This window comes from Panthera pardus, unplaced genomic scaffold (assembly GCF_024362965.1).
Source record: "Panthera pardus isolate Hobbes unplaced genomic scaffold, ASM2436296v1 HiC_scaffold_21, whole genome shotgun sequence".
In the NCBI taxonomy this organism is placed as follows: domain Eukaryota; kingdom Metazoa; phylum Chordata; class Mammalia; order Carnivora; family Felidae; genus Panthera; species Panthera pardus.
The window spans coordinates 35656503-35681756 of NW_026526777.1; the positions used below are offsets into that span (position 1 = coordinate 35656503).

At 44.5% G+C, this 25254-nt stretch overlaps 1 long non-coding RNA gene across 1 annotated transcript; it reads right to left on the reverse strand.

Annotated features, from left to right (window-relative positions):
* Positions 1–726: 726 nt before the first annotated feature.
* On the reverse strand, positions 727–25052 carry LOC109255177 (uncharacterized). Its single transcript, XR_008424623.1, has 3 exons — positions 24961–25052; positions 2432–6098; positions 727–1195 (listed from the first exon to the last, which is right to left on the reverse strand). It is a non-coding gene; the product is annotated as an uncharacterized LOC109255177 (long non-coding RNA).
* Positions 25053–25254: the final 202 nt, after the last annotated feature.

A 25254-nucleotide genomic window follows, 5' to 3' on the forward strand; every position in this document is an offset into this window, starting at 1 on the left:
CAAGCAATCAAGGCCATGTAGCATGTGAAAAGAAAAATATAGGAGACCAGTGGGAAAATAACACATATCAACATTTCCCAAACTTGGCCTGAGGAATGTTCAATTGGATGTTTGTGCAGAGACTATGTGTCTACTCAATATTCTTTCTTCTTCAGTTATAAAACTTTAGCCACGTGCCCAGCTCTAGATTTCTATTTCCCAGCCTCCTTGGCAGGAAGATGTGACCAAAGAGACGCCAATGGAAGTCGTGGTAAGGAACTTCCAGGAAATCTCCTTAAGGAGGAGATGCTCGCTCACCAAGGGGGCACAGCCTTTATGTCCTTTACCTCTCCCCCAACTTCCTGGCTGGATCAAGGCTGTGATGGCCAGTACATCATTGGTCACCTGGAACTGTGTAGTGACATTCAGGGTGGAAATAATGAGCTAAAGACATTCGAGCAGAGAGATTAAAAAAAAAAAAAAAAAAAAGCCTGGATTCCAGATGATACCATGGGGTCATATTCACTAGGACTAAATACTTTTGGATTTCTTTCACTTAAAATAGAAACCATTTACTTTGTTTAAATGACACATTGGAGATTGTTTGACACTGATACAGGCGTTGTATGGGGGAGAAAAAGAGCTCCTTCAAATAAGTTTGGGAGATATTGCACACCGCAGTGTAGCTCCCCACCTTGTCTGTAAAGACCCCCGTTGCACATTTGCCCATATTAAAGGTTCATAACACAGGAGTCTGTTCACTTTATTTAACCTGGTTCAGAACCTGGCTTTCCCTACATTCCCTTCTCACGACACATACATACTCAGCACACTGCATAGAGCATCTCTTGATATTGCATAACATTAATATTCCTCAGCTCATTATTTGCCAATCTCTAACATAAATGCATCAATATTCACCTGTTGAAATACCAGAATACCTAGCATCTGAGCATCAAGACAAAGCATCAAATATTTCATACCAAATGTCACAGAACAACCAATTATATGTTTTCTTGTCCATTTAGTTGTTGGTGCATTGGAGAGACAGGGTCAGAAGCGCCCTTCTCAGAAATAGTTCCAACAACCCAAATCCAAAATGGCCACCGTGAGTTCTCTCCCTCCAGCTGTCGATTGCTCCCAGCTTGTCTTCTGCTCTCAGCTGCATGATGTGTACTGACCTGTGTTTTCTCACTCTGGCCCATCTGGAAGGCTTCTAGGAATGCAAACAAAAACCAAGGCTGCTTAGGAACTAGCTTTCAGAATGAAGCTCTTTTGGCAAAACTATTTCTCTGGCAGATGTAGGAGAGTCCAGATCACCTGGCCATTAGCTTCTCCTCCGTGATAACTAATTGTGAGTGTATAAATAAGGCACAACCTGACCTATTCCACCTTGGCATTTGATTTGGCCATTTCAAGAGTTCCAAGGAGGTCACCTATCTTTTTCCTACTTAAATTCCTGTAACAGCTAACGAGTCCTTTCATTTCAAAAGAAGCTTAAACTGAAAAAAATCCTATGAAAAGGAACACTAACAAATCCACTAAAAGTGTAAACTCCTGATACTCTTTCCTAAGAACCAATCTTACCAGAGCAATGGTTCTCCATCCCTTTACTTTTAACCTATCTGTGACTTTATATATAAAGTGAGTTTTTTTGTAGTGCATATTTTTGTAGATGATAGAGTTAGGCCTTGCATTTTTTCTTTTTTTTGTATCTGCTCTGACATTCTCTGTATTTTTTTAATGTTTTATTTTATTTTATTTTTGAGAGAGAGAGAGAGAGCGCGCAAGCGGGGCAGGGGCAGAGACAGGAAGACACAGAATCTGAAGCAGGCTCCAGGCTCTGAGCTGTCAACACAGAGCCCAACATGGGACTCAAACTCACGAACCGTGAGATCATGACCTGAGCTGAAGCTGGTTGCTTAACCAACTGAGCCACCCAGATGCCCCCATTCTCTGTATTTCAATTCATATATATAGGCCATTTATATTTAAAGTGATTATTGATGTAGCTGGATTAATATCTGTCACTTTTTTTAACTGTTTGCTAATTTTTGCTCATGTTCTTTGTTTCTCGTTTGGCCTGCCCTTCTTTTTCTGCCATTTCAGTTTTAGCTATTTTGTATGATACCGTTCTTTCTCCTCCTTTAGCATGTCAGTTATATTTCTTTAAGAAAATTCCTTTTAGTGGCTGCCCTGTATTTTGCAATACACGTTTATAATTCATGTAAGTCTACTTTCAAGTATCACTATATCATTTCACAGGTAGCATTAAGTACTTCAGTACTTCTAACAGAGATTCCCACATTCCTCCTCTATCTCTTAAAACATAGCTGCATTCATTTCATTTAGTCATACGCTATAACCACCCAAGGCCTTTTCACTAGTATTGCTTTGAAAACTTATCTGTTGGATCAACTGAGAATAAGAAAAATAAAAGACTTTATTTTACCTGCACTTCTTCCTTCTCTGATGCTCATTCATTCTTGTTATAGATCCAATTTCTGACATATCATTTTCCTTCTCGCTGAGAATATCTTTTAACATCTCTTTTGGAGCAAGTCACCGGCCATGAATTCCCTCAGCTTTTGTCGAAGAAAGCCTTTATTTTTCCTTCACTTGTGAAGGATGATTTCACTGGATATAGAATTGGAGGTTGGTGAGGTTCTTTTCTTTCAACACTTTAAGGATGACACTGCCCTCCTCTTGTTTGTGTGATTTCGGAAAACTCCATTTTAACTCTTATCCTTGTTCTTCTGTGAGAAGGTATTTACACTCTCTGGCATTTTTCAATATTTTCTCTTTATATTTGATTTTCTGCATATTAAATATAATACACAGAGGTGTACATTTTTTGATACTTATCCTACCTATTATGAGCTTCCTGGATCTGTGGTTTGGTATCTGTCATTAGTTTTGGAAAATTCTTGGTCGTTATTACTTGAAATATTTCTTCTACCCCTTCTTCTCATTCTTTGTGTATGTTCTACCTTTTGTTCCACTGGATCAGTGTTTCTCAAAGTGTGTTCCCTGGACCAGGAGCATCAGCATCACTTGGAAAGTTGTTAGAAGTGCAATAATCAAGCCCTCCTCCAGCCCAGACCCACTTACTCTGAAACTCTGGGGATGAGGGCCAGGCACGTGTGTTTACTCAAGCTCTCTGAGGAGGTGGGGGGTCCTTTTGCATGTTAAAGTTTGAAAACCACTACATCAAAGCAGGAGAATGAGCACTAGGATACCCAAAAAGGGATGATACAGAGAAAAGGAAGTATAACAGCTAGAAACACTTAATGTGTCTTAGAATCGTGCCCTGCTTTACCTATCATTGGCTTTCTTATTGAGGTCGTTCATGGCTTAAATGAGTTCTAAAGGAAAACATGGGACTGACTCCAAATGAGCTGCCAGCCTCTTCGCCTCCTTTAAGTCTGTTCCCAGCCAGTGGCTCCGAAATCAGGCTGCACATCACTCTGAGAGCCCTCAGTTAAAATGAACTCTAGACCGACTGAACCAGAATCCCCAAGGTTTGAAACCCAGAAACTACACTGTTAACATGAGTCCCTGGATATTTTGACTCCGTTAGTCCATGACCTGGCAATAGGGGACCACTGCTAGAGCCCCATAACTGGACCAGTTGGCTACTCTTTATGAGAGCCCAGCACAACCCCCTCCCCAAAACAATCCCGATGTACTGTGGCCATATTTAAACAGCCTCTGCTTCACCCTCTCTCCCTTCCTCTGCCTTTCCTTTCTTCAGGTTGACCTGGAGTCTTTCACACCCTCAGAGATGAGCTCCAGAGCCAAGAGCTGAGTTCTGGGCTTCACGTGACACCCCCACTCTCCTTTGATACCACCGGACACAGGGCACAACGTTCTCGGAGACGCGGGCTAAATGTCCTCACTGACCCCACTCCCACTAGAATGTAGCCCTTTCTCCTCCTTCCACATCCCCAACCCCACTGAGGTCAGCCCTACGGAAACGTGGCCCCACTCATAAGTTCCAACTAGTTACCCTAATGCCACGGTCCATAAAACTTGATCTTGCCCTAGACCCCAGTCAATAGCTGGGGGCTCTGTTTTTACTAACTGCATATCCTAAGGCTGTTATCTGGTTCCATGCCCCAGAACAAAGGCTGGTACCTTGTTCCCTTCAAGAGACCGCACTCCTTCGGCCTGTTTACAAAGTTCCACATGTCAGCCATTCCAGATTCCCGACTGTTGGGACCTGCCACTTTTCTGGTACCAGTGGGCTCTGGAGTCATGCTGGGGGCCCTTGGGCATGGGTTGGGCTTGCGTCAGTATGAGAGGAGTAACTGGACCCTATGGAGCCTGGCCTGTCCCTTTTGATGGACTCATTCAGAATCCCAAGACTCCAATCTTTCCTTCCTGCCAGGGCTGAGGGTGAGGCAAGGGAGGCACCTGAGAGGGACTAGCTCCCAGGGTCAGGCAAGCACAAGGTCAGCAACTGAGAGCAACTTACATTTTATGCTCTAGACTCCTCACCCACCTCACCCCGGTCCCAGCCCGGCTTCCTGCTCCAGGTTGCCATGAATGCTCCAGGTCCCAGTGCAAGACTAAAAGAGGGACGCTATCAATCCCAAGGCCTCCATAGAGTCATTCAGCCAATATTTATTAAATGCCCCTAGGTAAAGAGCACAAAGGAAGCAGAGTTCCTGCCTGTAAGGAGCTGAGCATAGTAAGAAAACCTGTAAACAAGAAGTGATAACCCAAGGCTGGCTAGGACAGGTGCTAAGCAGAGGTATATGTGGAACAGCAGAGGAGGTGGAATTAATTACGAGAGACAGCGGAGAAGGCTTCAAGAAGACAATAGTGTTTCCTGGGCCCTGGACACTGCACAGACTACATCTAGGGAGAGAAAATGGGAAGCTAACAGCAGGTAGAAAACTGAACAAATCAAGGTGTGGTGGGTTCTGCAACTAGCAGGTAGTTGGCATCATTAGAGGGTTAGAGACTTGGAAAGAACAATGGGAGGTGAGGTCTGAAGGGAAGAGGACCAGATGGTGGAGAGCCTTGAATAGTCTGCTAAGGAATGCTGGCTTCCATCTCTGGTACATGGGGCCTCCTGGAAGATTTTGAGGCAGGAGAGAAAGTAATTAGAATCAGCATCACAAATCAAGAATCAGAAGTTGGGGGCTGTAAACAAGATCAGCAACAGCAGGGGGGCACCTGGGTGGCTCAGTCAGTTGAGCGTCTAACGTCAGCTCAGGTCATGATCTCATGCTTCATGGGTTCAGTCCCTGCGTTGGGCTCTGTGCTGACAGCTCAGAGCCCGGAGCCTGCTTCGGATTCTGTGTCTCCCTCTCTGTGCCCTTCCCCTGCTCATGCTCTGTCTCTCTCTCTCTCTCTCAAAAATAAATAAACATTAAAAAATTTTAAAAAATAATAAAACTCAGCAATGGGAGAAGCAATTGGGAAACTGTGTTAAGGACAGTCACTGAGCAGTGTCTGATTTTCTAAGTCAAGTTTAACGAATGCCAGGGGCTGTTATCTGGGGGCTAGAAAAGTGGTCAGGGCCAAGGAGCCAGCCTTGACAGGCACCCATCAATCCCCAAGCATCAGCCAAAGCACAGGCCGCTGCAGAACGGGAACCTAAAGCCACTGGCCCAGATGCTCTGTGGGACAACAACCTCCAGAGCTGCTTTTTGGAGATGGCACACCCGATGGGCCCAGTAGGCTTTGTGGCCTGCTTCCTGGGGTGCACTCAAGCTGCTTCTGTTTAAGAAAATCTCCTCTCTCCAGCCCAGGAAGCAAAGCACCTACCACATCTGGTTTTGGGGTTTGGGATTAAATGGCCCCATCTATCAGAAGCCCTAAAGAAGAATGCCCAGGTAACCTCCAAGCTCCCTTCCTGCCCTATCAGTCCGTGGCTTGAGGATTCCATGACTATCAGATACAATCACCGGAGACTGGTTCTTGTAGGATTCCTTGCTGAAACATTCCTGTGTGTCTGTAATAAATGGACTCCCATCGGTGGTTCACTTCTCTCCAACCACACGAGAACTCCCAAGCCCGGCCACTGTCTTCTCTCACCTGGGCCACTGCTAGAATCTTCTGCCTGGTCTTCCTGTTTTTAGTTTGGCCTTCACTGCTCATTTCACGTTCTACAAGGAAGCCAGAGGAGAATTTCTAGTGCACCTCAATCTGCTCAAGGCATATCCCTGTTTAAAGATCCTTTCTGTTGCCTCAGTGGTGCTTTGGAAGGGCTCACCAGAGCCTTTCTGTTGCAGCCCCACAACCTCTTCAGCCTCGGCTCTCACCCACCATCCCTCAGACCCCAAGCTCAGCAATTCTAGTCCCCAAACACCTGAACTCTCACCCCATTCTGACCCTCTGCACAGACCACTCTCATTGCCTCAGGGACTACTGACCAATAGAAAAATGGCAGAAGAATGCAAGCCACTTATGCCATCTTAAGTTTTCTAGCAGCCACATTGGAAAAAAGTGGAAAGAAATGGGTGATCTCATCATTAACAACGTATTTTATTTAACTCAGTCTACCCAAAATGTTATGGCTTCAACATGTAAATCAAGAAGAAACTATTGAGATCGTTTACGTTCTTTTTTCAGACTAAGTCTTCAAAAGCTGATGTGTATTTTATTTATTTTTTATTTTTTAAAAATCTGATGTGTGTTTTAAACTTATAGTATCAATTTGGACTTGCCACGTTTTCAAGTGCTCAACAGCCACATGTGGCTAGTGGCTGCCATATTGGCTAGCACCAGCCAAACACAGCTTCCTTCTTCTCCATCCAGAGCGCCATGCCCATTGGTCAGGCCCAACAGACAGAAAGGGCCTTACCTCTTGTGACCAGGTGCTCCTCCTCAGTGCTCCCAGCCCCTGTCGCAACTCTCACACTCAGTTGCTAAAACCTGTGTTCCAATCTGAATCCAAGATTGTAGGCTCCATGGGGGCAAGGACCATGTTAGTCTTGTTTGCCGTTAAACTCCAGCACTGAGCCCAGCAGCAAACATACCCCGTATGTACCAAATCAGTGTCTGTCAAAGGAAGAAGCATAATCTCATGTGTCCCCACCCATCACTAGGAGATACTGAGATGCTTTTAATATTCCTTTAAAGATTCCCTCTTGCCTCACCCTTCCTTTCTCCACCATCCACACGTACAAACACGTGCACACACACTCACCACACATTCACACACCTTAATACATTCTTGTGAGTCTTGAGTGTATATGTGTGTGTGTGAGTGCAAGAGTATTTGCAAGCCTGAAGGTGTTTGAGAGTGTTCGGGAGTATACGATGAGTGTGAGGTTGTGAGTGTGTGTGTGGTATATAGATGAACAAAGGCATTCCATACAATAGGACTTTCCAATGGGATTGCCTATGTGGCTAATTTTATCAAATGCATGTTCTCAAATTCCACAGACCCTATTTCGTGGTGTGTGGGTTTCCTTTTCTCACTCTGCCCCCTTTTTAACTGCCCTTCTCCCATGTTACAAAAGAAAGGTGTTTCCCTTACTCATTCCCAACCTTACATGGTGTCCTCTCCTAGGATGTAAAATCCTTCAGGGCACCAAACAAAAAGGACACTTAAAAATATTATTTGGGGGTGGGTCTCCCCATTGATGAATTAAAGCACAATTAGCCTGCCTTCGGACTTCCATTCCTTCCCTGTTTCACCCCTTTTTTAGTCATGGGCTTTCATAGAAGAGGTCTTTAATATATTGCAGAGAACGAGCCGAGGGCCTGGTGGCAATTTTCTTGTAAGGATCACACGTCTGCATTCCTCAAGTCCTGTCAAAGAAAGCATTGCTCTTGACAGGTTCTGGGGAGAAGAAAGAAAAGACAACACTGTAAGGAATAATAAAGACTAAGAATGCTCCGCCCCTCCCCCTGTGTCAAACATAAACAACCTTTTCAGCTCTTCTTAATAAACAACACTAAAAAGAACCCCCCCCCCAAAAAAAAATCTTTGAAAAGCCAAACCAGCATAGGTTTGCTAATTCTTTTAAACACAACTGAAACGTTTTCAGGGGCTACTAAATTTGACAAGTTGTACTGGATAAAACGCTCAGATAAAAATTTTATGTGATTACTTTTGAATGCGATATGCATTATTCAAAAGGTAGTTAAAATCTATTTTATCAAATAACGAGATATGTATTCCAATTACAATCAATCCTGCGACCATTTTATCTCATAAAATGTTTAAACATTCTTTTCTTCCTACACCTCCTATTAATCAAAAAAGAAAACTAAATGCTAGCTACTAGACACATTTATTGTCAGCAATATATACCTTTCTCTTTCATAAATGCGTTGGAGAGTTTATCTCAAGGTCCAATAAAATTAAAGGAGTTAGTTCTGTGTTTTCACACAAGATTCTTATTTAATTATTCCCAGAAGCCAACTCCAAAGTTTAGTACACACCCACACACATACTTACTAAAAAATGCCATATCTTTCATCATGTTTTTGTTTCATAAATAGCTTACAATTTGGGCTGCCCGTAACATTGAGTTATGGCAAACTAAGTGATGAGAAACATAGATTTATTTTTGCTTTTATAACTTGTCATAAAATAGATTAATTACATTGTATCTTTCATGGTTTTTATCTCGACTGCATCTAGTAATCTTTTTTACAAGATTAGAAGTAATCCTTCTTACGGTGGTTTTCATAATATTCCTCAAAATACACTGTAATGTTGATCTAAATTAAAAATATAAGTCAGACTTTTTCTTAGAGCAGTAAGTCTGATTTGCAAACTGGTTTGACAAGGAAGACTGGCTTTGCTAAATAGATTATGCACAGGCATTTTCCATCAATTGAATGAGCTAAATCTGAGCTCTAAGATTTGACAAAAAGGTACTTAAGCATGTAATAAAATAAAAGCATTTTATTTTAAAAAAATGCATTGGGAAAGTAGAATGAAATTAACAATATTTTAATTTTCCAACCCTGTCTTCATGAGTTGGACTAGACAAGGTGAAAAACATAAAAGACGTAATTAAAAGTCATTGAATACATTTTAGAAAAGGCTTTTTGGATATTCCAGAAATTGAGAAAGTAAATAGTTCTAATGATGGATAACAGATCCTTTAGGAAAAAATTTTTTTTTCTGTCAACAAAATTGAAGGGAAAAAATCATTTTGGTTGATGGGTCACTGTGTGATTTGGGGCACTGAACACAAAGAGAGTTCAAATCATTAGTAAAGTTATCACAACAGAACATTTTCTGTTCCTATCAGTTTGTTCAGATAAGCAAGATTTGTCACTGTTCACATCCATAAAGACAAAACGAAATAAATAAGTTTTCCAAAAAGAACAGAAGTGATGTTGCACCCTTCTCATTCTCTAATAGGAAATATTTATTATCTCATTGGGAGAATCATGTTCATTTCATTGAGAAATGACATCCCAATACATTTTTTCTATTTCATTTTTTATTGGAAAAATTGTTATATTTACGTTATTTTGATTATTTGTACACTTATAACAATTATAATGATCACTCATTCAAGAAGTAATTTTAACATTTGAACCTTATGGAAATATTTTAATATTAAAATTTCTCATTATACACAACATTGTGTGTGTACTCAACACTGCTGAATTATACACTTAGAACTGGTTAAGATGGAAGGATGCCTGGCTGGCTCAGTGGGTTGAGTATGGAACTCTTGACCCCGGGGGTGGTGAGTTCAAACCCCATGTTGGGTATGGAGCCCACTAGAAAAAGAAAATACTTAAAATGGTAAATAATATTATGAGGGTTTTTTTGCCATAATTAAAAATAAATTTTTTTCTGGCATAAACATAATATTACATGTGTATATAATATTATTTCATACATAATATTTAAGAAATGCATATTTGGTGACTATCAAACATGATCAAGCATAAAAACATACGACATTAGAATAAAATTCTGTGAGACATAGAAGAGAAAGATGGGTTTAAGAAAGAGAATGAAATAAAACTTCCTGACATTAAGGAGAGTTTACTCATGCTTTGTAAGTGGATGATGACAGATATCAAATCGCATGTGTGTATTCCATTGAATACATTTAACAAGGGGTAATGTTTTCATTGAAAGAGTCAGTATTTATAATACTCTGAAGTTATATCTTGAAATCATTTCAACTTAGGGAGAAAACTAGATGTTAACTTAAGGATGTTTGAGGGACTATGAGATTTTAGGATCTGGCAGGGGAACCAATCTGTGGGTCACTGCCTTTGGGACAAGATGAGGAGGGGTCCTGGCTGCAGAGACCACCCTGGGGCCCCCTGTGCAGTTGTGATTTTCTATCCTTGTTCTCCCCAGCTCGTTCCTTAAGGGCATTTCTTTTTCCTGGAGGAAAGAGGTGACCCTGTTGGCCAGAGTTTTCAAAAGGCAGGGGACCTTTTATGGCGCTACATTACAACAGCTATTCTATTCAACGGGAAACACAGTTGGGCCAGTTTTGTTTTTGTTCTTGTTTTTGTTTTTTAATGCATGGACTGGATCATTCATTTAGGAAGGAGAGGAGGTGGGACCTTTATTTATTGAACATCTGCTATGTGCCAGACGCTGTGGAGGATGCTTTATAGACATAATCTCATTTTCTAATGAGAATAATTAAAGTTACCATATATGTTTGTTATTATTATTATACTGGCCATTTACCATATAGCAGACACAGAGCTGTAAACTTTACGTTAGTGATGTTCATGAGTCTTTACAATAACCCCATAAGGCAGGAATTAGGCTCTTTCCCGTTTTACAGATGGGAATGTGAGACTCAAATAAATCTTTTCGAAGTTAAACAGCCAGTAAGTAAGAAGGACTGATCATGATGCCAAAGTCCACACTTTTGACTTCAAGCCATACTCACTTAAAGTGAAGCTCTCAGAGTTTAAACAAGTGGGCAAGATCATAATTTGTAAGTCCCAGGTGAGTCTGATTCATTCATTCCCAGTTTTGTTCCAGAGAGGAATCGAGGGACTGCCCCATGACTACAAATATTCACATTTATCTAGAACTCTCCAAGTCCATTATTCGCCTTGCTTCTTTGCCAGTTTTATAAAGTGGACAGAATTGATTTTATTATAATTATTTTATTATAATTGATTTGTGTATTATTATAATTATATAATTACTATCCTTCTCCCCTCTTTTTGCAAATGAGAAAATGAAAGCGCTCAGAATCTTTTCTGACTTGCCCAGCTCAGAATCTTTTCTGACTTGCCCAACCCCACCAACATTCTCCTAATTCCTGATCCACCAGAACACTTCCGACAGCTGTGGGAGGGAAGCCACGGCAGCTGTTGTGACACCAGACCACACAGGGCTCCCACGGCTGGGCCAGGGTACGGAGTCCTTAATACACTTCCTGTCATGCTTTTGGATATCACTGAAGGCAAGGGCTCCTAACTGACTGTGGAGACCTATTTGGCCACAGTCTCACTCAGAGTTTTCAGCAGAAAGCCTGTGGGCCGGGTCCAGGGGCAGAGGAAAGGGCCTGCCTGCAGATCTTGAAGAAAGAGACGTGTGTGGGGCTCACTCCTCACTGCCATTCCCTGAATAAGGGTGCTTGATGCTTCACAAAAGAAAAGGTCTTCACCGCGTTTCACAAAAGGACCTGTTTTTTTTTTTTTTTACTAATTATGCCCCAGGCAACCGCAGGGGTTGGGGGGAACATTTGAACCTAATCTAAAACTTGGGATCGCCTGGGCGGTTCAGTCCATGAAGTGTCCGACTTCAGCTCGGGTCATGATCTCCTGGTTGTTGAGTTTGAGCTTTGGATCCTCTGCCTCCCTCTTTCTCTCTGCCCTCCCTCACTTGCTCTCTCTCCCTCTTTCTCTCTCTCTCTCAAATAAATAAATAAACACACTTAAACAAAACAAAACAAAACACTTGCAAAATTCCAAACAGTGATTTGACTGTGAGAACCAGAGCTCTGAAGGAGCATGCTAACACTGAGAGAAAGGGGACTAGAGGCAGACCAGCAGGAGGTGGGGCCTCCATGCACAGGGAGCCCTCTCTCTTGAGTCGCCTGCTGGGACTCCCAGAAGTCCCCTGCTTACTCCATTTCCCTGTTCCCCCCCCCCCCCCCCCACCCCGGAAGTGGTACATTGCAGCGGAGAGATAAATGGTCTCATAGTTGTGGGTTTTGATATCTTTTTAGAGGATTAGAGAGGAAGAAATAGCTTTTGTTTTCTTTTTGCCCAGTCGGCTAAACATGACATCTGACCTGCAGGCTCAGAAAACAACTTGACTTGCAGTGTTGAGCCATTAGACAAGACAACAGCCTGGGGTATTCTCTCCTGGAATGGGGGAAGCCCAGGCTGTCTTTTCTCCTAACATTTGTGGCAATCATCAGAAAAGAGCAGCTGTCAGGATCGCCTCCTGCCCCAATGGGGTTGCCAAGCCGCCGCAATCTTTATTTAATTGGTTTATTAATCTTACAACGCAATACCAGCCTCTGTCTCGTTGTGACTCACTAGCTAACCAGAACTGGGTTTTGTAAATATGTTTAATTAAGCTCCAAAAGCCACGAGCCTTCTGTCTTCTTGGTTACACTCTCCCACCAGGCCAGACACCAGCCAGAACCGAAATGAATGAATGGTTGTGCTTCCTTGCCCATCTGTTCCCACTAGGAGGTGGTGAAGCCAGAGCAGGACGTTCTGAGGGAAGAAATGTCTTCCCCCTCATCAGAGGTTTACCTCTCCCCGTGACTGGAGGACTACTATTCTGTGGAGAAACATGAATTAAGAGCTCCACAGGAAGAAGAAAGAAAAGGATATCATTCAACCTTTTATATGTAAATTGCTCCTTCTTCCAGCCACCCATCATCGTCTGGAATGAGACCTGTCTGTCGCAAAGGAGCGGCCCTTCTCTGTGATTCTTTGAACTCCTGGGCACAATGCCCCCACCCTGGGGAGGGTGGGAATGTCCAGGGATGGGTCTAGGGAAGACACGCATGACTGTATCTTCTACCACATCATCTTAACAGCTCTTTGCACATCTGTCTCACCCCACAAATGCAGTGATAGCAGGCAAAGACTAGTATCTAGCTCAGTGCAGGACAAATAGTAGACATTTAAAGATGGAAAACAAGGAAGGCAAGCAGGAAGGAGAGAGAGGAAAGAAAGAAAAAAGGAAAGAAGGAAGGGAAGAGAAGGAAGGAGAGAAACAGGAAGGAGAAGCAGGTGAGTAAGTGAGGAAGTTGGATGGATGGATGGATGGGTGGATGGGTGGGTGGATGATGGAGGGATTTGGATAAGGGACTCCACTCACTATTACACAGACCCCATGGTTCCAGGAAACCAAGCCACGGTTTTCTTCCTCAGGGTGTAATTTCACTGGAAGAGTCTCTTTCCTGGGAAAGTCCCCAGAAAGCGTGGTCAGAGACAGCTTATGTGAAGTCACACGGCACACTACCAAACAACGGCAGCAGGAAGAAAACAATCCCAATCTGTCAACCAGTTGTTTTGAAGACGAGATGTTAAAACAACTCACTGCGGAGGCTCTAGAGGTCATCTTTATTTATCCATCTATTTTGTTTTCACTGAATTGTGTCCACAGGGCACTGAGCACCCAGAATAAACAAAACTGCAAAATTAAATCTACCATCTGGACATTTCTAAACATCTGGATATCTGGCATCATGTTGACCCGGACTGGTTGTCTCACGGCCATGTAGTTATAGCCCAGAGCACCAGCCTCTTTGGAAGTTGATCTTCCATCAGTTTTCGTAACGCCCCACTTTCCCTCACTCCAACGATATGAACAGAGAAGGGAAAGTGCATCTCCCCGTACTACTGAGGAGGGAACTAAGACCCAGGAAGGAACAGAAGCTATCCAGTGATGAGTTTAACGAGGGAAAGCTCTTTAAAGAGGAGGCTCCATGCTTCTGGGGACCCTTTCCAGAGGCAGATGTACAGAACGGCCCGAACTGAAGTCATCACTTCCCACTGCCCACATATATACATCAAAAAAAAAAAAAAAAAAAAAAAAAGGGCAAGACAAAGGGGGCAGACTGGAGGCTGCTTGGGAACTGGGAGAAGATTGGCACCACTTTAGACATGACCCCCGATACGCACACACACAGCCACACATGCGCACACAGATGCCATATGTCTTTAAGATGCATTTTATTTTAAACCCATAAGGAGAAAACGATCCTCTCTGCAGGCCCTCCCCCCTTGCCTGCCAGCCTCACATCCCTTCTCGGTTGTTCCCAGCTTGCTGCAGTGTGTTTTTGTTTTCTGTACTGGGTGATGGATTATAGAAGAGCAAATTAGCTCCCACTGCTTTTAAGATGCATTTTCTCTCTTAAAGAGACGATGATGTGAGCATTACTTCTCTCTCCCTACTGCCTGCCTTGGCCCTTGGCTGCTGTCACTGCTGCTTTAGGAGGGCATCCTCAGAAGGGAGGCAGCCCTGCCTCCCAAGTCTCCTCGTTCTAGCCCCAGGGCATCTCTCTGGTTACTCCAGGCTATTTTTACCTATCTCTGTATCAATACATGTGAGTCTAGCTGCCTAGCACACAGTAGACACTGTTGGATGAACGAATACATAAATGACGAATGAAGTATAAACACTAAGGTCTCAATGAAATAAATGTTTCTCTCTCTCTCTCTTCCTCCCTCCCCCCACCCCTCACCCAACTCCGGGTCCTATGTGCAGCCCCCAAAGCAGAAGCATTGGCAATCACCTGGGAGCAAGGTTGCCAGGGTCCCGGGTAAACTATACCCAGACGAAACTTCGAGAAGCACTGCTATGTGGTCCTAAGCAGAAGCAGGAAGGTAGACAAGATGACCCCTTAAGGCCCCTCGCTACTTTATATGTCTCTCAGATCAAAGTGGTATCAGATTCATATGGTTATGGAAAGCTGAGCCCAGGATCATTACAGACCCAGAGTGCTGGCCTAGGATGGGGAAGGTGGGATTTCAACTCTTCCTTCCTTTGTCTCTCTCTTCCTGCTGTTCTGCCTCTTTGGAGGTCCCAGCTGACAGATCTGGAGCACAGCAAGGCTTTGCTCTAACTAATTGCCAACAGTTGGCTGTAGCTACAGATTCATTATTCAAAAAGGCTCATTAATCTCCTAATGCCAGTGTAGCCATGGCTGCTGATGGTGCCTGTCACCTCCCAGCACCCAGGTCCCAGTGGGATACCCTGGGTCTCTGGCAACACAGCAGTAGGAAATACCTTCCCTCTCAGAAGGCTAAGCCTAGGGACACAGAGCCAGGCTGATTTAGAAACTGGTTAATCCGGGGCGCCTGAGGGGCTCCGTCAGTTAAGTGTCCAACTTGGGCTCAGGTCATGATCTCATGGTTTGTGAGTTTGAGCCCGGCGTCGGGCTCTGTGCTGACAGTTTGGAGCCTGGAGCCTGCTTCCGATTCTGTGACTCCCTCTCTCTTCTGCCCCTCCCCCTCTCACACTCTGTCTCTGTCTCTCTCAAAAATTAATAAAAGGTTAAAAAAAAATTTTTAGAAACTGGTTAATCCCTGCCTCTGGCTGGGGTGGTCCTAGGGGGCCTGACCCAATGATTCAGGTGGGTGCAAGATGGATTATAGGAACACCAAGGGAAAGATTATCTGGGACCTCTTGGTTGAGCTGAGCTGCCCATCTCATAGCCAGATTAAGGAATCTGTCCCTTTTTCTCTTGGGTCTAGGAGTGGGCTCTTGGAAAACCTTGCAGCATGTTTAGAGACATGGAAAAGGTGCGTTCTAGACAGTTCATGATGAAGGAGTCCTAAAAACCTTCAGAGCCTCTTGCCAAGGTGAGTCAGAGGCTCCAACATGCACGTATGCTATGGCTCAGATAACATGATGTAAATGTTTTCCTGTCTTTCTCCTCGAAGTTCTGCTTCTGTGGATTTGTTTTTCCAAAACTACACATTCTTAAGAGAAGGGATGGGTGTGTTGTGTCTTTCACACCTACCTCCTGGTTCCCAACACCTGGCCCTGCTAAGCCATCAGCTACCCACCTAGAGCCATGCCTAGATACAGGGGTAAAGGAGAGAGTACAGGGTGGTGGGGGTGGGGCGAACGAGCAAGACAAGACAGGCAGGGAAAGAGAGCATGAGAAGAAAGGAGCCGTTTGGGGGTACATCTCTGAGCGGCAAGAATATGATGAGTAAGACGCTTGACGAAGGCTGATGCCACTGTTTACATCCAGTTGCTCTGGGACTGGTCCAGACCGGTGAGCTGCCCACCAGCCGGAGGGCTGAGGTGGCACAGCTTAGGGCTTTATCCTCTTTCTTCTTCTAACGTAAACAAAATGTTCAGACAGAAAATTTGAAAGAATCATAGAAGAAATGCTAATTGTCTAATACAGATGGTGGGTATGTAGGTGTCCATGTTTTTTGCTGTTTTCGTTCTTCAAATGAACCAGACCCGCTGGCCTCTGTCATTTCCATCAATATTGTCAAAGCAGATGTGAGCAAGCAGCCCCTCTGAAGTCATCAAAGTAGTTGTTAAAACAACACTGCCCTCTGCTGACCACAGGCTCTCACATCCCGGGGACAGCTCCGCCTGGCAAAAGACTCCTGAAGGGCAGGATCAGATTGTTTTACCCAGCCTTTTGCTTTGTCCCTCCTGGGTCTACCCTTTCTTTGCCTCGGTGCCCCCTGGTCCCCCTGGGACCCCCCCCCCAGGCACAGCACCAGGCACCAGACTGACATCCAGCTAAGCTCAGACAATTAAATCATGTGCTGGGGCAGCTGATGTCTTTGTGTCTCCATTTCTTCTACGACCATTTACTGAGTATCTGCTTGTGTGAGGCACAGCGCAAGGGCTGTGTGTGGGGCGAAGCGATAGCTCCACGCTGTGGATAAATAACTTGACCACTCGGAGCCTCAGAGACCTATGAAATAGGGATCATCAGCCTCTTCCTTCCCTGGGGTAAAGGAGGACTCTAAACCAGAGAGTGAGAAAGACTGCAATAAACCCAGGGCTTTCTGACACACCTGAAAAGAACCAGAGGGCACTCACCTCCTTAAAGCAACAGTGAACCCATTTCCAGGTTGTTTGTTGACCTCAGGTAAATACCCTAGGCCTTGACACGTTCGATGTTAACCATCCTGAGGTAGCTGGTGCTTAGATATCTCTCCCAATGGAAAGGGGTAAAGCAGACTGGATCATCCCAAGTAGTGGCCACCTATGGGGACAAAGTCCCTGTGTAACTGGAACCTGAGAAGCATTCGGGATAGGTCAGAGCAGGGGCTCTCAAACTTGACCTGTGTCAAGGGGAGCTGTTAAAACCCAGATTGCCAGCCCCACCCTCAGTCTCTGAGTCACTGTGTGTGGTGTGGAGCCTGAGAATCTGCAGTTTTAATAGGTCCCCACATAAGCGGACCAGACTGAGAACTAGTGGCCTAGGTTGTGCCGTGGTAATAACTCCTGAGTTTTGGTGGCTTCACAGCACGAAAGTTCATTTCTTTTTCCTGCCACGTATGGAAAGAGTCCGTACGGCTGTGCTCCACAGTCACTGGAGGGCCCAGCTAATAAGTGCCCCACCATCTTATAGCTGCATCTTCTAGAACATCTGACCTTCGCAGCTGCTGTGACAAGGGAAGGGAAAGTGAAAAGTCCTATTTGGGCTTTGAACTGTCTCAGTCCAGAAGTGATGTGAGAAATCATATCCATTCAATGTTTATAGCAGCATCATCAACAATAGCCCAAGTATGGAAAGAGCCCAAATGTCCATCGATGGATGAATGGATAAAGAAGATGTGGTATACATATATATATACACACACACACACACACACACACACACACACACACACACAATGGAGCATTACTCGGCAGTCAAAAAGAATGAAATCTGGCCATTTGCAACCACGTGGATGGAAAGGGAGGGTATTATGCTAAGTGCAATTAGTCAGTCCGAGAAAGACAAACGTCATATGACTTCACTCATAGGAGGACTTTAAGACACAGAACAGATGAACGCAAGGGAAGGAAAGCAAAAATAATATAAAAACAGGGAGGGGAGGGAGACAAAACAGAAGAGACTCTTAAGTATGGAGAACAGACAGAAGGTTACTGGAGAGGTTGGGGGATGGGCTAAATGGGTCAGGGGCACTAAGGAATCTACTCCTGAAATCATTGTTGCACCATGTGCTAACTAATTTGGATGTGAATTTAAAAAATTAAATTAAAATTAAAAAAAAGAAATCCTATCCATTCACATTTTATTGACCAGAACTCCTCCCATGCCCGTGTTCCAGGTAGAAGTGATCCATACCCCTAAGAGGACAGGTGAACTGGATGTTGGTGAGCCCTTGTACTGATGGACATATCACCCAGGCATCTCCCTTCTCACTCATGATAGCATGTGCAATCAAATAGAAATGGGGTGGTGGTTATTGGGGACATATTTTTGGCCTCTCAGATGTCGGTCATCAGGTGACGATGATGGTGGTAGGAAATAACTACTGAGTGCTCATATGTGCCAGGAATTGTTCCAAGTGCTTTTGTGTATGAACTCACTTGTCCCTCACAACAACCCTGTACGGTAAGCCCCCTTCACATTCCCGCTGTATAAATGAAGAAGCTGAAGCAAAGAGTGGTTACGTAGCTTTCCCAGGTAACACAGGTAGTAAGAGACACAGCAGGGACTGTAACCCCGCCCACCTAACATGAAAGTCCATGCTTCTAACGACTGTTCTGCTCCACCACTGGGCTGTTCATCTTATTTTATTGTTAATGTTTATTTATTTTGAGAGAGAGAAGGAGAGGGAAAGCACAAGCAGGAGAGGGGCAGAGGGAGAGGGGGATAGAGAAAGGAGGGTAGAGGATCTGAAGCAGTCTCCGTACTGACAGCAGAGATCCCGAGGCAGGGATTGAACTCATGAACGGCGAGATGATGATCTGAGCCGAAGTCAGATGCTTAACTGACTGAGCCACCCAGGCGCCCAGGTTCACTTTATTTTTGGAAGAGAGAGTAGGGCAGACTGTAGTGGGAAAACCTGGTTTCTGGTAAGTCCAGAACTGAATATTCTAAATATAAACAGGTCGGCAGAGAAACCAGTATAACTCTACTGATATACAAAGGAGTTGGCTCAAGCCAGATATATGCAAACGGGGTTCAGTTCCAAAGGAGGGTCTTTTAAAGCCCTCATTGATGACCCACAGTGGCTAGAAGACCAAGCAGGTTGTCTCTGGTCCCCTAAAAGATCATAATCTTCCCAGTAGTTGACCAGAGTTTGGGAGGGTGGGGCAAGACATTTTTCCACTTTTCTCTTAGGATTGCCTCCCAGATCATATAGATCCTCCTTAAGTGGGACCCAGGGATCGCCTTAATCTGTCCTCTTTTCCTCTTTCCCCCCAAACCCTCCCCTTGGCCCTGCTCTGTGGGGAGAGATGCTTCAAGCTGTGGTATCCCACCCCAAGATCGGGGCATCTCCTGTCACTGTACCCTGGTGGGCAAGGGACGAGCTCTCATTTGACAATATCATACAAAGAGCCTTTAAGTTTTAGTGTAACTGAGACACAGTCCTAATGATTAAGGACTAAATCCCTCAGGTTAGAGCATCTACATGAAATATAAGCCTTTCTACCACTGAGAGTGATAGGCTCTCAAAACATCCATGGATTAGGCTAATAAAAACTGTTTCTTTGTTCTGTATTACCAAAGACCCCCCCCCCCCTCCCAACCCACTCCACAATAAACTGGGAAAGGAGGAGCTAAAAACATGTATAGTTAGGAATGGGAAGAGAAAGATCCTACCTGGACACCCAGGATTCAAGGAGTTTGGTTTTTTCCTCATGGATGAAGTGGATAGGACTTGGGGGTGAAAAGGCCTCTGGCTGATCCATGAGTGGCCAGGAGAGGGCGCTGGTCTTGTCCCTTAAAGAGTCCATTCCGGAGCTCCCACTTGGCCCCTCTTGATCATTCCATATTTCTGGGGGAATGTTAAGTCATCAAGAGGGATCTGTTTAACCCAAAACACAGGATACTTAGTGCTTCAAAGGGAGTCGGTCTTTGGCCTCAAAATATCAGATTTCTTCCCTGGGGTTTACAATCCTCTCATTTCCTGTTTTTCTGAATAACAGTTCAAAATCTCCTTGGCAGTGATTTTAAAACAACAGTTTTCAAGGCGGCCTGAAAATACTGGCTATTTTGTTCAGACGACTATCAAAGATTCGTGGTCAGTTATTCCATCCATGCATGTCTCTCTCTGTACCCCTCTCTCTGTCTGTCTGTCTGTCTGTCTCTCTCTCTCTTTCATACACACACACACACACACACACACACACACACACGCAATCATTCACTCAACATTCAGAATTTCTGTTGACAACTCAAACTTGTCTGCAGCCAGGGATCTGACTGAGGAGACGGACGATTGGGAATTAACCGAGTGTTCAAATAAATTATTCTGCACTGAAGGTCTGTATCATGAAGGGTCTCCAACCTGTTCAGGGGTGTGCTTAGCACTACCAAGGCATAGTTCTATCAAGTGGTGACTGAAGCAATTCTTTCTGACCGAGTCACCAGGTGGTTAAAGGCATGGAAATATATCTTTCCTTTCTTGCAGGAATACCTGTCAAATGGACCAGCAGTGGGAATTGTGTGTTGAAAAAGAGGCAACAACAACTCACTTCTCAGCTAATTCTGACATGTAAAGCTTGTTGCATACACAGCTCCTGGAGGGCACCCCCTGGGCTCTGACTCCACACTGAGAATGCAAAAACAGGCTTGAGGGTTTCACACTGTCAGCAAATCCACGTTTTGAGAGGGCAGGAAAGGCAGACTTGGGATCTTCTGGAGCTCTTATTCCAGCCCGTGTGCAGGGGAGACGGCCTGACCCTGATGCTTCCTTACTTCAGCCCTGTCCATGTGCACAAGGTGACTTCAGGTAACCTTCTCTAGGCCATGTTCCTCCCATCTAACCAAAAATGTCTTCCCCAGGATCAAGTGCATTGTGCCTAAGAATGACTGCTCTCATCAAGCTCCTTGGCTCCCCTGCATAGTGGCTTCTATAGAATAATCCTTGTGGTTTACCAAGACTTAGCCTGTTATTTCTGAACCCGATCAGTGAACATTCACTAAGGTTCTTTCTCAGGGTCTACTCAACCTCCATGCAAACAAACAAGTCCACTTCACCAGTTTCCCAGATGATCCCAGATATGTCTTTATCACATTCGGCATTTCTTAAGCATCTACTAAGTTCTAATAATATACTAAGAACTAAGGCTCTAAAGATGGATATGAGGGGCACCTGGGTGACTCAGTGGTTAAGCCTCTGACTTTGGCTCGGGTCATGATCTCACAGTTCGTGCGTTCGAGCCCGGCATTGGGCTCTGTGCTGACATCTCAGAGCCTGGAGCCTGCTTCGGATTCTGTGTCTCCCTCTCTCTCTCTCTCTGCCCCTCCCCAGCTTGCACTCTGTCTCTCTGTCTTTCTCTCTCTCAAAAATAAATAAACATAAAAATTTTTAAGATAAATATGATATGGTGGTACGTATTCTCAAAGAATGTATGCTCTAACTGGGAAGTAAGTCATCAAGAAGATATTTTCAACATGATAATCATATATTGAGTGACAGAGGCACATCATTGGAGTGATAAGATCTTATGGGACTCTCCTTGTCTTTTCCAAGCAAGCCTTCTTAAACAGTTGAAGTTTGAGATGCTTTTTAAAGGTGAATAAATGCAGGATGGGTATCCTAAGCAAAACAAGAGTGCCAACATAATAAAGCTCATGAAGCATAAAAAATAGGGAAGTGTGCACAGGGATTTGAGCTAGATCTGTGCCGTGCCACAGAACTTGGATTTGATCTTGCAAGCAATGAGGAGCCAAGGGCAGATTTTTAGATAAGAGTAACATGTTCAGATTTGCATTACAGATCACTCACTCCAGCAGGGAATGGTTGGGGAGGAGAATGGGGATGGAAGGAGAACAGAACTATAGAAAATAAGACCAATTCAGAGCTCTTGCTGTAATCCAGGCAAGAGATGATAAAGTTAAAACACGAAGGAATGGAGAAGGGGCAAAATCAAGACGTATTTAGGAAATTAAATCAGTGAGACTTGGAGATTTACTGGATGTTGAAGGGTCAGGGACTTGGAGATTCTCAAGTCTCTTGGAGATTTGGAGACTGGATGTTGAAGGGTCAGCGAGGGTGGGGAGTCACAAGGGACTTGGGCTTCCAGATTCACTCACTACAAGGATAGCACAGGATACAGGCTGAAGAAGAGGTGTGGGGAGACATCAGGTTCTATTTCGTAGTTCCACTCCACCCCTAACCCTTTGCACTTCTTTTAGGTACAGTTTTACACATGCTGAATGCGAGGGGACCACAGGACCCCTGGGGGAGGTGTTTAGTCTTGTCCTTGAAGAATTCACATTCTGATAAAGAAAACAGACACGTAGGATCAAAATTTGCCTAGACTCAACTATCTATAATGCCACAGTCCATTATCTACAATTCCAAAATCCAAAGAGTCCAGCAAATCTGAAAGGAATTTTTATTACATAAACTCGAAGTAAATTTATTTGATAGCAAAACTAAACAAAATTGACTCCAGCTCACCATTTAACCCATCAAGTGTGGCCAAGAGTAGGTTCTACGTAGACATGATGGCTCACACTGGAGTCAAGTAACAAGAAAATGAACATTCCCCAGCAGAAAAAGTGTTGAGGTGTGAACCCAGAAAGGGGATAGAGGGCTGGGTAGACCCCACAGGAGGCTATCCAGTATGCTCATGAGAACCCCCGTGCTGGCAAGATCACGTTATTCTTCCCATTCTGTAGATGAAGAAACTGAGGCTCAGATTTATCTGAAGTTACCCAACAAAGACTCAAATCTAGAATGAAAACCCCTTTCACGAGATAAGGATTTGCAAAGGGACAATGGGACCTGAACTGTGTTTATTCTTTTTTTTTTTTCACCGTCTATTTTGAGAGAGAGAGAGAGAGAGAGAGGGAAAGAGAGAGAATCCCAAGCAGGCTTCATGCTGACATGGGCCTCAAACTCATGATCCCATGAAATCATGACCTGAGCCAAAATCAAGAGTTGGATGTTTAACCAACCTACTGAGCCACCCAGGTGCCCTCTCCCCCCCCCCCCCCCCCGCATGAACAATTTTTATTCTAAGACTTAAGATCAACTGACTTTCCAGTTCACTTTCTAGCTGTTTCATGTTGATTAAACACCACCTACAGACATGCTTTTCAAACTTGAGCTCTAACTCACCCTTCTCCAGTCCGTGGTTAGGAGCAGAATCTGTTCCAGGAGACTTGCTCTAGAGCAACAAACTGTGATTCTCCCCATGGGAAGAGAAAAGCCACAGAACAGTTCTTAAGTTTAAAAACTAGCAATAGGATCTGTGGAACACATGGGCAGGTGGTATGTGATGGGTGGTGTATCTGTGTCTCTGCAGGTTTCACTTCCGGATTCTGTGCATGGAATGTCTAGTAACTAATGGCGGCAGGGGGTTCATTCTCCTGAGATTCCATCAGCTGTTATGCCCTGCCTTGGGTTAGAAAGCTGGCCATCTATGCCCCGGTTCCCTTTTTAGAGAAAAAAAGGACAAAGCAATGGCCCAGGAGTCTGGCTTGTTGACTTGTGGACTCATGATACCTCCAGTCCTCCAGCTGCAACTGGGGCCCTTTCAGTGTAATTCTCCCAGCCACAGACCCAGCCCCATGCCAGGCTCAGACGTCGGAATTGTCTTCCACAAGGAGACAGGTTTCATGAGATTCAGCATCCAACCCTTCTCAGGGCTAATGCTGAACTCTCTGACTGAGTCGCTGAATATTCATGCAACTAGTACTCTTCCCTGAACCCCATTTCCAACCTGGATTCCTGTGCTGGGATCTGTGCATTAAAACTATGCCCAGTGCCCAATTCCTCCGGGACAGAGGCACTTTCTTGCTTTTGTGCCCACCCCTAACCTGGGTTTAGACTCTCACCCTGGTATCTCTCACCAAATCTCACCCCCCCCATGCTATCTTTCAGCCTGCTTTCCTCAATCCTAATTTATATGTGTCGAATGAATTAATAAATTTCTAGCTGCTATATGCTAGGCATATATAGACAGTGTCTACCCTAGGGGCCCCAAATTTATTGAAATAAATTCGTTCAATAATTTAAAATTTTGAATATAATGGAAGAATGAATAAGGTATGGCCAAAATACTGTGGAAAGAGTGTGCTATTTCGGCCTGGAGGATTTCATACAGGGGGTAGACTGTGAGCTGTTCTGAAAGCATGGCTAGTAATCTTCTAAGCAGAAAATGAGAGTACATCCCAGGCAGAGGAAGGAGCCCATGCAAATGCATGTGGTGTGACAATCTCAGAACACTGGCTTCTCCTAGACGCCCCACTGCTGTTCTCTGCACACTCGTGACGTCCCCATTACCTCTTGTGGGAACTCTGGGATGTGACAATTTGCTGACATTGCCACCCTCTCCAGATACCAAGCCCCATCTGGTCCCTAACCCTTCCATTCTCAGCTGGGTTACAGGTTATGATAAGGTCAACCTCCCCTTACAGGGAAATGTCCAAAACGACTGGCCTGGCTTTGTTTCAAAGGCCGGTATTTCCAAAGCTTCCCAGGGTTGTGAAAAGAATGGTATCTGCCTTTAATGCTGGTCTGTTCTTCTGTCCTTGGAATTGACGATGCCCTAGTCCAGAACAATGGAAGAAACGTCTTCCTCTTTTTTCTCCCACACACCAGCTTGCAGGCCGTGGCCCCAAACCTGACCCTCTGAGCAGGCGAATTCAGGTCCTCTAGACCCCAGCATCAATCAATAATTTTCTAGTGCTACCAAGGACACTGGCCTTGCCACCACTGCAGGAACATGGGCCCTTGTCCTCTTTGTAATTCTTGAGTGTGGTTGTTTTCTCCAAGGTTTTGGAAAGCCTAGGCAGACCATTTCCTCTGTGCTTCCTCCCACCAGCTGAGGGAGAGGCAGGAATGCTGAAAGCTCAGATCAGAATGATCCATTACACCGACTGTCAACGCCAGCCTGCTCCCGTCCCCATGCTGTGGACTCACCTCCAGTAGAAGTGCAGGAACTAGCCTTGGACTTGGAGTGTATTGTGTCTGTTCCCAAGGCACCGCACTGAGCCACGTCCAGGCCGTTGTGCTCAGCCCACAGAGTTGCCCTGGAGACATCGTGCCTGCATTCTCTCCCTCCACACATTCTGTCAATCCATCTCCGAAGGTCAGGTTTGAACCGTAGCACTGAAAACAGTCAAACAAGAGATCGGGTATCTAAATCAAGCAATTTTTCCTTCCTTGGAAGCAAATTATTGCTGCTAAATTTTACTTATGGTCAGTTCTATTATT